Genomic DNA, 11,361 nt, shown 5'->3' with positions numbered 1-11,361 from the left:
CGATGTATTCTTTTTTTTCCCCCTCATCTAGTGATTTTCAATCCTACTTGCACATGAGAATCCACTGGGGAGATTTTAAAGGTATTACTGCCTAAGCCCCATTCTAGAGCATTAAATCAGCATCTGTGCAGGTGGGGCTCCACTATGTTGTTTTCAAAGTTCCCTAGGCCACTGTAACGTGCAGCCAAAGTTTAGACCCATGCTTCAAACTGAATGCCATGGCTTAAAATCTCCTTCCTCTATCATGCTGCAGTGATTGCCACCCCCTAGATAAGTCTCAGCCCATAAAGAGTCCACTGTGAAGAGAAGTTGATACCATGCTGTGTCATGTATGCATATATATATATATATATATATATATATATATATATATATATAGCCTTACATCTGTCAAGATGGTTTCACAACAATTTACTAATAAATCCATCTATCCATATGTCTGTACATAACCCTGGGTCTTTTAAGCGATGCTGTACTTCAGGCAAGAGCTACCTCACCTCCTTTCAGGTGAGACATGGGGGGGAAAAAGCCTCTTCCAAAATGCTCCCAGGAAATTTCTATAGATTTGTGAGAGACTTTAATGCTTCATTATAACTGGAATGAATTCTGCCTAATATACACCTTAATGGGCAGATGTCTCATTGCAACTAGTCATCTTCCTGTAAACTGTTAAAAAAAAAAGTCATGATGCTGGGGACATTTCTTTTAATAAATATCCTATTGTTAGTAGTATACACAAAGGGAAATTATTTTTAAACGTGTTATCATTGCCAACTTTAAAATATATATATTCAGGATGTACTGGAACACGTGACAATTGTAAAACAAAATGAAAGCAACTTAAAAGAAATTTTGAAATGATAACGCGGACAGAAAACTATTAAAATAATAAAGGCCAGATGACTATTCCCAAATTGTACTTCACTTCCCTGGGGAAAGCCCAGGAAAATTCAGGGTATGTATTCTGGGGGGGATAAAAAAATGTCCCTACGCATTTACAAATGCATGCAAACATACAGTTGCTGGATTTTGAACTTAACTGGTTTTTATTTGTCAAGTCTTCCTCATTTGTTATGTGTGTTTTATTCTAGGACCAAGACGGTGAGAAGCCCTCTGCCTCCAGACCCTCACATATCTCACTGTTGGAGCATTAATACACACCAAAACTCCCCAGAAGACATAGCTTGAGATGAGATGCCAACGAAAAGCCCGTTTACTTCTTCAGATAATGCCTGAATGTTTTTAATGGGACATGAATTGTTACAGTGATGGAGGACAGGTGTCCATCAGCAGATGGAACACTAATTCCAAGAAAAGTTCTATGGAGCTAGAACTAAACCATCACATTATTTGTCCTATTTTGCTGTTTTCCAAGATTGCCTCAGCAAGATCACACCCTGCTTTCTTGATATTACTCCAGAGAGGAAGGACAAACATCTGAGCTATTAAGTGAGAGCAGGAGGGGTAGAAGAAGTGATATTCCAGAGTTATGTAAAGATCGATGGATAGATGGATATATTAGTAAATTAGTGAATTGGCACCAGAGAAGTAGAAAACAAACATTATGATCTTAAATGCCGGGGTCCGGGAGCAAAAGATCAAGAAAGAATTCTTGAGACATCCTCCGCGCAAAAAAAGGTGTTTTGTTTAAGATTTATTTACTTGAGAGAAAGCACAAGCAGGGGAGGAGCAGAGCGGGAGGGGAAAGAGTCCTTAGCCTATTCCGTACCCACAGGGCTCCATCTCCTGACCCTGAGATCATTACCTGAGCCAAAACCAAGAGTCAGAAGCTTAACCGACTGAGCCACCCAGGTGCCCTAAACAGGTGGCTTTATTAAAGTTCAGAACAGGCCCCCGTGGGCAAAAACAGCTGCCTTGGGATTGTGGGAAGTGACTGATTACATACTTTCAAGTTGGGAGGGAGTTACAAGAGCCTAAGTCTCTAAGGAATTTGGAAGCAAGGTTTCCAGGACCCTGAAGGGCTAGCTATTATTCAGACATGGTCATTTACTACTGTCTACTAAAACCTTAGTCATGAGACCCTTTAGATGCCTATCAGTGGACCACATGTTTGGAGAATAATTGCTAACATATACCTTGGCGGGGGGGGGGGGGGGGGGGGGGTGGGTGGGGGGTGGTGATAAAGGAAGCTTCCAAAGGGATTTCATACGTTAGAGGCAACACAGGATCCTGGAGGCCAGGGTAATGTCACGCTAAGGTTGTCTTTTCTTCTAGCAAAATATTAACATGGAGCTATTAGAGCTCCTTGAGGACGGTCACTCTGCCGGTCTCAAGTACTTGTCAATAGGCTGTAAATTGTAAGGAAATTTGATTTTTTCCCCTGTATTTCTTTTGCCTTTGTTCGACACATTACCACCCACATGTAGAAGAATAAATAACGCCTGTTTAAAATGTGTAGGGCCCTCACCCAACCATGCTGGCACCTTGTTCTAGGACTTCCAGCCTCCAGAACTCGACTGGGTTCAAGACTGCAACGTAAAAAGATCCTGAACTCACTTCACCCCACAAACCAAATCTGCGTCTATATATGGAACTTCCTCTGAAAAAAACCTAAAAGCTTGTCTGAATAACTCCTGCATGCCCCGAGAAAGCAAGCCCACACAGAAGCAGGTAGGAAAGTCTGAGGCACAATCTCACCACAGACCGCCCACCCCACCCCCACAGGGTGCCCATAACCACCTACAGCCGGACGGGACCGCAAAACCCGGAGCTTCTCCTTGAATGCAAAGGGTTTCAACCCCACACCGGTCGCCCCAACTCTTAAGACCTGCAGCTGACGGAGGAGCCCCCAAAACATTTCACATCGAAATGGCCCAGGAGGGCTCCGGGCCACGACATTCACGCCGCTACATAACAATCTGAGAACCGTGGACTCACCCGCCCCAGGGCTCAGCGCAGAGGCAGCAGGTCCCGAGGTGTCCAGACTTTCTGTGAAAGATGCTCATTTGCTAATCTGAAAGCTTCGGCCTGAGGAGTACAGGCATCTAACATAAGACACATTTAGGGGATGCTGGCGGGCAGACAGCAGCTCCATACTCTCCCTCTGCCCCGCTCCAGTGTCTGGCCACCATCTTTTCTAACTCTAGGCTCCTCCCCCTACCAGGTGCCATCCATCATCCACATACGGGGAATTCCTTCCACCTTGAGATCTTCAATTAGCTGATAGGTTGACTGTTAGCCATAAATTAAACTGCAAAGGAAAGCCTCCTCTTCCTGGACTCAAAGTTTGGAGGTTTCACCGACTATTCTTAAAACTAGTTACATTCTTAAGTCTGAGCCGACTGAAGAAAGGTTTAAATATTTATAAAAGTCATTAGGAGGGGCACCTGGGTGGCTCAGCCGGTTAAGCATCTGACTCTTGGTTTTGGCTCAGGTGGGCTCAGATCCTGATACCAGGGTAGGGAGATCAAGCCCAACCTCTGGCTCTGTGCTTAATGGGCAATCTGCTTGAAGAGTTTCTCCTCTCCCTCTGTCCCTACCCACCCGCCCCCTCCCCAGCTGCTGCGCACAAGTGCTCGCCCACGCACACGTGCGCCCTCTCTCAAATAAATAAATCTAAAAAAAATCATTAGTAATAATTTCTGTATGTGCTGCTGAGAGAACATAATTTGCATGATATTTTAAATTGAAGTGTAAAAAGTGTAAATGTGTAATTAGCACAGGTCTTCCCATTTTTCTGGTTCACTTGATCATCTAGGAAAGACCCAAAGAATGTTTCCCAAAATGTTCTGGAGACTTGTATGACTGGATTCATTTATTCTTGTCACTTTGGAAGGCCTGGCCTCATTGATGGATCAGTCTCTTGTATCCTTGGTCAGCACTTGATATGATTCCTGGGATGTGAGACCCTCCTGGCTCCCTGCTTCTTCCAGTCCAGCCCTTCCCATTGCTCTCTGCGGCAATTGCCAGAGACTTTTGATTCAAGAAACTTCCTCTGAGGCAGGAGTTTCTATTTTTCCAAAATGCAAATTGTTAAATAAAATATTTTGTGCTCAAAAGAAAAAAAAGGGGGGGTTCACTAGCATGCTGGGTGCATCATTCAGCCTTTCTATCCTGGCCCACCTACCGGTGTACTGACCCCAGTCCTGCCCTCTTCCTACTGTTGCCCTCCTCCAACTTGTTTTCTACTCCATTCTATTTGGTCCACCTCTCTTCCCCACACTACTGCCCTTTGCCCAATCCAAGGTCCCAGTATCTCTGACCCTAGCCTCTCTACAGTGAGGTGCAGTACACAGCCACCATGTCCATCAAGCAGCCCGTGTGTTTCAATACTACCTGAATACTACCTTCATACTTCAATACTACCCAGCTTCTACATCAGGTCAATCAACTCCACCCAGACGAAAACCCTATAGCTGGAAGTGCTGAACTAGCTAATGAAACTAGAATCCTTACTGTCCTACAGAAATTCCAGACCTATATTCACAGCATGGGCAGGGACTTTATGGCACCATGATCCAGGCCATTGGATGCTGTGCAACTATGAAAGAACAGTCTGTGATACCTGCCTCAATGGCCGAGTGCAGCTACTGTTTCAGTGTGATGAGCTATTCATCACAGAGTCAGTGGTCATCATTAAGAAGCTGCTGCAGATGCAGCCAGCACAGCATGGGGAGGTCATAAATTGGCAAAGCTCACAGACAACACCTAGGTGCTCATGGCCTGAGCCAGCATCCCGTGGCTCATTGGTGAGTACAGTGAGCATGTCTCCAGTATTCGGCTGATGTCCTGGGAAAAACAGCCAAGTCCCTCACAGCAGAGAAAGACATCCACAAACTGCAGGTCATCAACCTGGCGGCCAAGCTCTACCTGACCACCCTAAGCAGACCAAGCTGTTGACCCAGCATATGCTAAATCTGTCCAAGTCCCACCAGAACTCTGATATCTGTGACCTAGCACACTTCACCTGGCAGTTTATCCTCTCTTGAGACTAGGGTGGAGCCCTCAGCCACCATGCCAAGAAGCTCTTCCTGGCACCCAAACCAGCCACAGGCTTGCAGTCATCCTTCAAAGAGCAGACCACTTCGGGCTGGGCTCACTAACCGACCCACTAAACGCCAAGGCCACAGGGTACCAAGAGCTTCCAAACTGGCCAGAGGAAGCTCCAAACACATCTGCATGCAACATGGAGGTACCTAGATGGACCAAGCGCTCCAACTGGGAGAAGAGGAAAGGAAGAAGAGTCAGGCCCCCACAGAGTCCACAGATAGACTCCCAGAGTCCAAGAGTGAGTCAGTCAGTGAGAGCAGCAGCTAGAGCAGCTGAAGACTCCAGCAGTGAGTCTAATTATGCAGATCAAGATGAGAGTGAGGAGAAAGCGAGACGGAGTGACAGTGAACACAATGAGGAGGAAGATGAAGAAGGTGCCAGAAGGACAAGGAGAAGGCTTGTCTTCTGAGGGCAGAGATTCCACCAATAGCTCATCAGAGTTTGAGATGACATTGGATCCCGAGGAAGAACAGGAGGAACCTGCCTCCTGAAAAGAAGAAAAACAACAACAACAACAACAAAACCAAAACAAAACAAAAAACTCCCTGGGGACCATGTACTCCTGCAGCCAAAAAATATCTTCATTATCTAAAAGACTTTCCCTCCTACTGTCCAGTCTGTATCTCCCACCATGGTTGTGTTCACCTGTTTGGCTGCTGACCTGGAGGGCCTGACATTCACAGGCTCTCCCCTGATGCCCTTGCTGCCCTTCCAGTGTCAGGGGTTGGAACGCAGGAGCTGATGCACCTTGTAGCTGGTGAGGGGCTGGCTGTGGACTAGACCTTCAGCAGCCCACCTTTGTCACCAGGGGACCCACATAGTATCCATGCATACCCACTTCTCCAAGAGCTCCAGCATCCCCATCAAGAGCCTGCATGTGGTCACCCTTAAGCTGTCTGCTGGCATCAGCATTCTGAAATTGAGTCCCTAGCACCGAGAATCTGCCACTGCCATCATGGGCATTAATTTCTGTGACCCAACCTAGCTGCTCAACTTCCAGCTGTGAATCCAAACCCAGCAGTTCCACATCTCCATTCAGCCACCCAGTGAGTAGCAGATGGCCCCATGTTCATGAGTGAGAATGAGTTCAAGAAGGTGCAGGGAAAGCTGATGGACATGAATGACCTCAGAGAAACTCAAGCTGCAAGACACCTGTCAGAGTGACCACACGGTGGCACAAAAGTGACTGCCACTGCCAACTGGATAGCATCCTTTGTGGGACATCTGACAAGTACAGGTTTGAAGGGAGGAAGGAAGGATGCTGACCAGTGGGAGCTTATTCCTGCTGACCCTGGACACCCTGCCTGCTGGAGCTGCCTAGCTAACAGTCAACAGCTGTTAGTCTCTCTCTCTCTCTCCCTTTTCTTGTATCAGATAGCATACAGGGGAACCTCTCTTCCTCTGGTCGTGACCACTATCCTCCCACCCAATTCCCCTGCCCATGAGTTCCTAGGACCTGTGCAGAGGGAGACAAGAGCTGCTCCCTTCAGTCATCCCAGCCTTCTGTAGCTATTTATGTAGCAAAATCTCAGTATTCTCCCTATTTTATAACATACATATATATGATATATAAAACCTAGACTTATTGTGGTCATATTGCCTTATATACAAATATTAAATGATTATGCTGTATACCAGAAACTAACATAATGTTATATGTCAATTACATCTCAATACAAAAAAAAATACGTAAAATAAAATGTGTATTTCTGGGCTATAGTTCAGGAACATTGAATCAGAATATCTGGGAGTGAGCCTAGAAATTTTCCTTTAAAAAAGTGTCCAAGATGATCTTAAAGCAGAGTAAAGTTTTAAAAAAGCTAATGGTATGCCTTAGACCCCTCTTGTGTCAGCAGTGCACCCTCTCCATCCTGGTCTCTTCAGAGGGATTCTGGTAAACAGGCACCGACACACTCGAAAAAGTTACTGAGAAGGAAAGTAACTGGTATCTCTGGAGCCTGTTTGTTCTGCAGGAGCTAGTTGACAATAATCAATCAAATGAGTATTTACTAAGACCAGTTCAGGAGAGGCAATCCTCAAAACTCAAAGAAGAGGGAGATTTCTAACATTACGGAGTTTATAATCTGATTGAAGACAAAGCTACACATAAGTTATGTAAGGAGAAAAGAAAATATTACCACCTTAATTACTTGGATAATTGTCTTAACCTTCACAACTACTTTGACTATAGAGGTGAAACTCTGAAGAGTCTTCTAATCTGTGGTACAGGATTTTCCATTAAATATCCTACATGCATAACCATAATTTAGTCTGGATTTTATAGTCTCTTGGCTAGAAATTTCTTTTGATTCGCCGTATCTATAACAGACGATAAATCTAGAATTTAAAGATATGTCTCCTTTCAAATATCCTGGATAATTTTCTCAAATCATTAAAAGATTTCAGGAATTCCATCTTTTTGAAATCTTCTATTGTTTTTGTAGTCAAAAGTAATACAAGACAGCTGTTATTTTTTCATTCATTAACTCACTCAAAGTAATAAACTGAGAGTAATCTATATCCTAGGATACTAATGATCATTAAAACTTGGTCCCTGTTCTCATGGCCCTAGAGATAAGGCAGATATATAAAGGATCATAATCATATGCCCCAATTTTAGAATATAATCATTATATAATCACTATATAGACTATATCACTATAATCACTATATAGAATCAACTATATAGAATATAATCACTATATAGAATATATATAGTGAATATATATTCTAGAATATTACTATATAATCACTATATAGAATATATCTTGTCCCCTTTGCTTGGCAGATAATGATTTTAATGGGCATGAAAATGAGTGAAATTAGTACACAGAAAGTAGTTCTAGCTAAGTTGGGTGGAGAGGGAGCACATATTTTATGCCAGCAAGGATATGGGTAGGTGACAGATAAGGCAAAGAATCTTATTTTAGCAATGCAGAAGTAAAGGACCTGTAATGATCTACTCACTGAAAGGAATGTGCTCCTTAAATAGTCACTATCTGACATGCTTTTTCCATTTGATAACTAGATTAACTGTGACACAATAGGATTTAGGGCGTGGGGAGGGAAGGAAGAAGAGCTCTCAACACAGAACGGAAATAGGGCTAGACTACAGGGTTGCCTTGCCCCACCAACTAGAGATATGTCATTTGTGAACGAAAGCACCCATCAAAGAAATCTCCAGCATGAAATCCTGGGATGGCTTCGTTTGTCACCCAGGCTCCTTCTCCTAGTTGTGGCAGGAGTCTCAGATGCTAATTGCCACCATGAGTTCCTAGATTTACACACTGAACACTATGACATAATCCTGGAAGAAGACAAGGAGATTGGGGAAGACAGATCTCTTCAGTCCTGCTGTGAGAGTAGAGAAAAGCAAACCCAAAATGAACTTGACAACTTTCCCTTTAATTGATTTAAATTAGGAATTCCTCCAACAACCAAACTGTTTTCTAATTAAGTTCGATACGAATGATGGCCCACATTATAGGTGGTTGAAAGGTGAGTTTTCTAAAATAATAATGAATTGGGGATGTAATCTAGTTTTGTGGAGGAGTAATCCATGCAACTCAGATGACATCTTTCAACATTGCGGGGGGGGGGGGGGAAGGGGGAGGTAGCAGTGATTAGATTATTTGAGATTTTAAAAAAATGATAGATTCTACTCAAAAAGCCTTCCAAATGCTAAGGTCATGTTAAAAATAATTTTGATGAGATTTATTTTTATTCATTTAAAAAACTGATATGTGCTCATGAGAAAATATTTGGGATATAGAAAAATAGAAAAAAAGGGAAAAAGGAGTACCTATCGTATTGGATGTAGTCACTAATAATTTTATAACATTTTCGGTATACAGGTTTCCCTGCTATTTCCTCCTGCTATTATCCCCCGTTTGCTTTACGCCACTTTGCTTTTATGAAAAACCTACATTTGTACTACCTATTTTCACGAACCAAAAGAAATCTGAAGAAAATTTTCACTTTTACAAAATGGTAATTGCTTTTTTTGCTTTATGCCATTTTACCTTACAAAAGATTTCGTAGGAAAACTCTACTTTTAAATAGTGGGGAAATCCGTACTTCTCTCATGCTTTATATTCTTTTTTTTTTTTTTTAAAGATTTTATTTATTTATTTGATAGAGATAGAGACAGCCAGCGAGAGAGGGAACACAAGCAGGGGGACTGGGAGAGGATGAAGCAGGCTCATAGCAGAGGAGCCTGATGTGGGGCTCGATCCCATAACGCCGGGATCACGCCCTGAGCCGAAGGCAGCCGCTTAACCGCTGTGCCACCCAGGCGCCCCTCATGCTTTATATTCTAACCTGTACATGATTTTGAGATAATATGAAGTATATGTATAAAATACATATCTTTTTACATAATATAAAGCAAACATGTTTCCATGATATTAAAATATTTTGCAAAGGCAAAGTTAATCTTTGCATACCATTTCCTCATATAAAGCACGCCATAATTTATTTGTTCATTCCTCTTCTTTCAATCATATGTGCCATTTCCAAGTGTTTACAACTTTCAAGAAGGCTATATACAATATGGATATTAATGTGAATATTTTAACTTTTAGCTGATTTTGATTTTTTGTTTATTGAATTCTCAGGATTTATTGCCAGAAATAAGATTAAGCGTTAAGGGTTATGGACATATCTAAGAGTTTGATGTATTTTGTGATGTTTTCTGATAAGTTTATCTCAATTTTTGCCTCACCATCAAGGTAAAACTGTAAGCATTCTCATATTAAATATTCTAACTTTTACATTTGCTCATTTTCTCTAACGCTGAAGCTGGATTTGTATTTATTTGCTTGCTGAGAGGTAGAATATTTCTATATGTGCTTTTCAATCGGTATTCTTTTGCAAAAATGTCTATTCAAAACATTTTTTTATTACATGAAAACAGGTTCTCAAATCCTTATTTTTAAAGGATATGGTTGGTCTGTGCAATAGATATGCAATAAAAATGGGTATGCAATCTCAGTCTTCTATAGTTATGGCCCTCACAAAAGTTCAGTAAAATTACCTCAAAGTAAACAATGGCAGGAACCCCCTCTGACACACACACACGCTCATCCTGCCATCAAACTTCTTGCAGACTTAAGTAACCCATGCAGCACGATCATACAGCATTCAGGAAGAGTGGACCCTGGATCCCTTTCCAAGAGTGGACTCCGGGGCATTGAACAGAGAGAAAATATCTTGTGGGTTCTCTATCCTCATTCTTTTCCCTGCGTCACTAAACACACACCTGTAGCCAGAGAACAATTTGATGGCTCCACCCAGAGACTCTGATTTCCTTTCAAAAGGTGCTGAAATTAGAGACGTTGGTTCGATTCACTGGGAAGAGAAAACAGGTTTAGGGGTGGTGAAAAAGAAAAAAAAAAAACAGCTCACATATGAAACCTCTGGTTAGAGAAATATTTGTGCTTCATGGTGAGCTCATTTGAGATAAATAATTATATAAATGAATAAATATATTTATTTTCGTTAGAGGGGAGAATACTGAAAATTCAATGAAATCAGTTTTGCACACCCTTTTATTCTCCACACCAAATCTCCTTCGTGGTCATTTTCGACACGAATTTCAGAAGTATTAGCTTTATTTTTCTGCTACTACTTAAGATGAGTGTCTGTTAATAAAAATATCTAAAATAACAGGCATTCCTTAATGGGTCAATGCACATGTTTACGCCTAGGTAATGTAAAAGGGGATTGATTTTCTTAGCAAACTGCTCTGTAAAATTTGGGATATACTTCAGCAGCAGGGGGAGAGGGAGGACTGAAGTAATTCAATAAGAAAATTGTAACTAAAAGTTTTATTATTCAATTCATATTAAAAGTGAAATAAAATGAAAATACAAGACTCAAAATAAATTTGAAGTATTAATATAACATGAACTGTTAGTAATAATAATATTTTTCCCTGCTAGAAAGTGAATAAATGGAATACATTTCCCATTCCATTTCTCTCTCAAGCACCTCTCCTACATGTATTATTCCACGAGGGCTTTTTAAATTTTCATTTATTTTCAACCTTCTGGCCTTAGTTTCCTTGATTGCAAAGGAGGTTAATATTTCCTACCCCATTACACCTTTGTGAGAATTACAAGAAAATTACATGTAAATTAAATACCATAAAGCCCAGCATTCAGTAGGTGTTCATTAAAATGTATTTCCATCAGGTCCCCTTTCTCTTAAATGCTATAAATTATGTATGGCATAATCCATAATTTTCTAGTCTTATTTAGAGTGGGGGTAATGAGAACGATCTGCTGTTTTATCATGTGAGATTTGTGAGAAAATGGCAAAACCTAACAAAGAAAGTCTTCATTTTGAAAA

The 11,361-nt window shown here is 41.5% G+C and overlaps 1 pseudogene; it reads left to right on the top strand.

The window, feature by feature from the left end:
* The first annotated feature begins 899 nt into the window (after positions 1 to 899).
* The window catches only part of LOC113251728 (AP-3 complex subunit beta-2-like), a 30,840-nt pseudogene continuing 20,378 nt past the window's right edge, over positions 900 to 11,361 (top strand).

The sequence above is a fragment of the Ursus arctos genome, unplaced genomic scaffold, assembly GCF_023065955.2.
Source record: "Ursus arctos isolate Adak ecotype North America unplaced genomic scaffold, UrsArc2.0 scaffold_19, whole genome shotgun sequence".
NCBI lineage: Eukaryota > Metazoa > Chordata > Mammalia > Carnivora > Ursidae > Ursus > Ursus arctos.
Note: the sequence above shows the minus strand (reverse complement) of the source record. Positions and strands in the feature narration are given on the sequence as shown.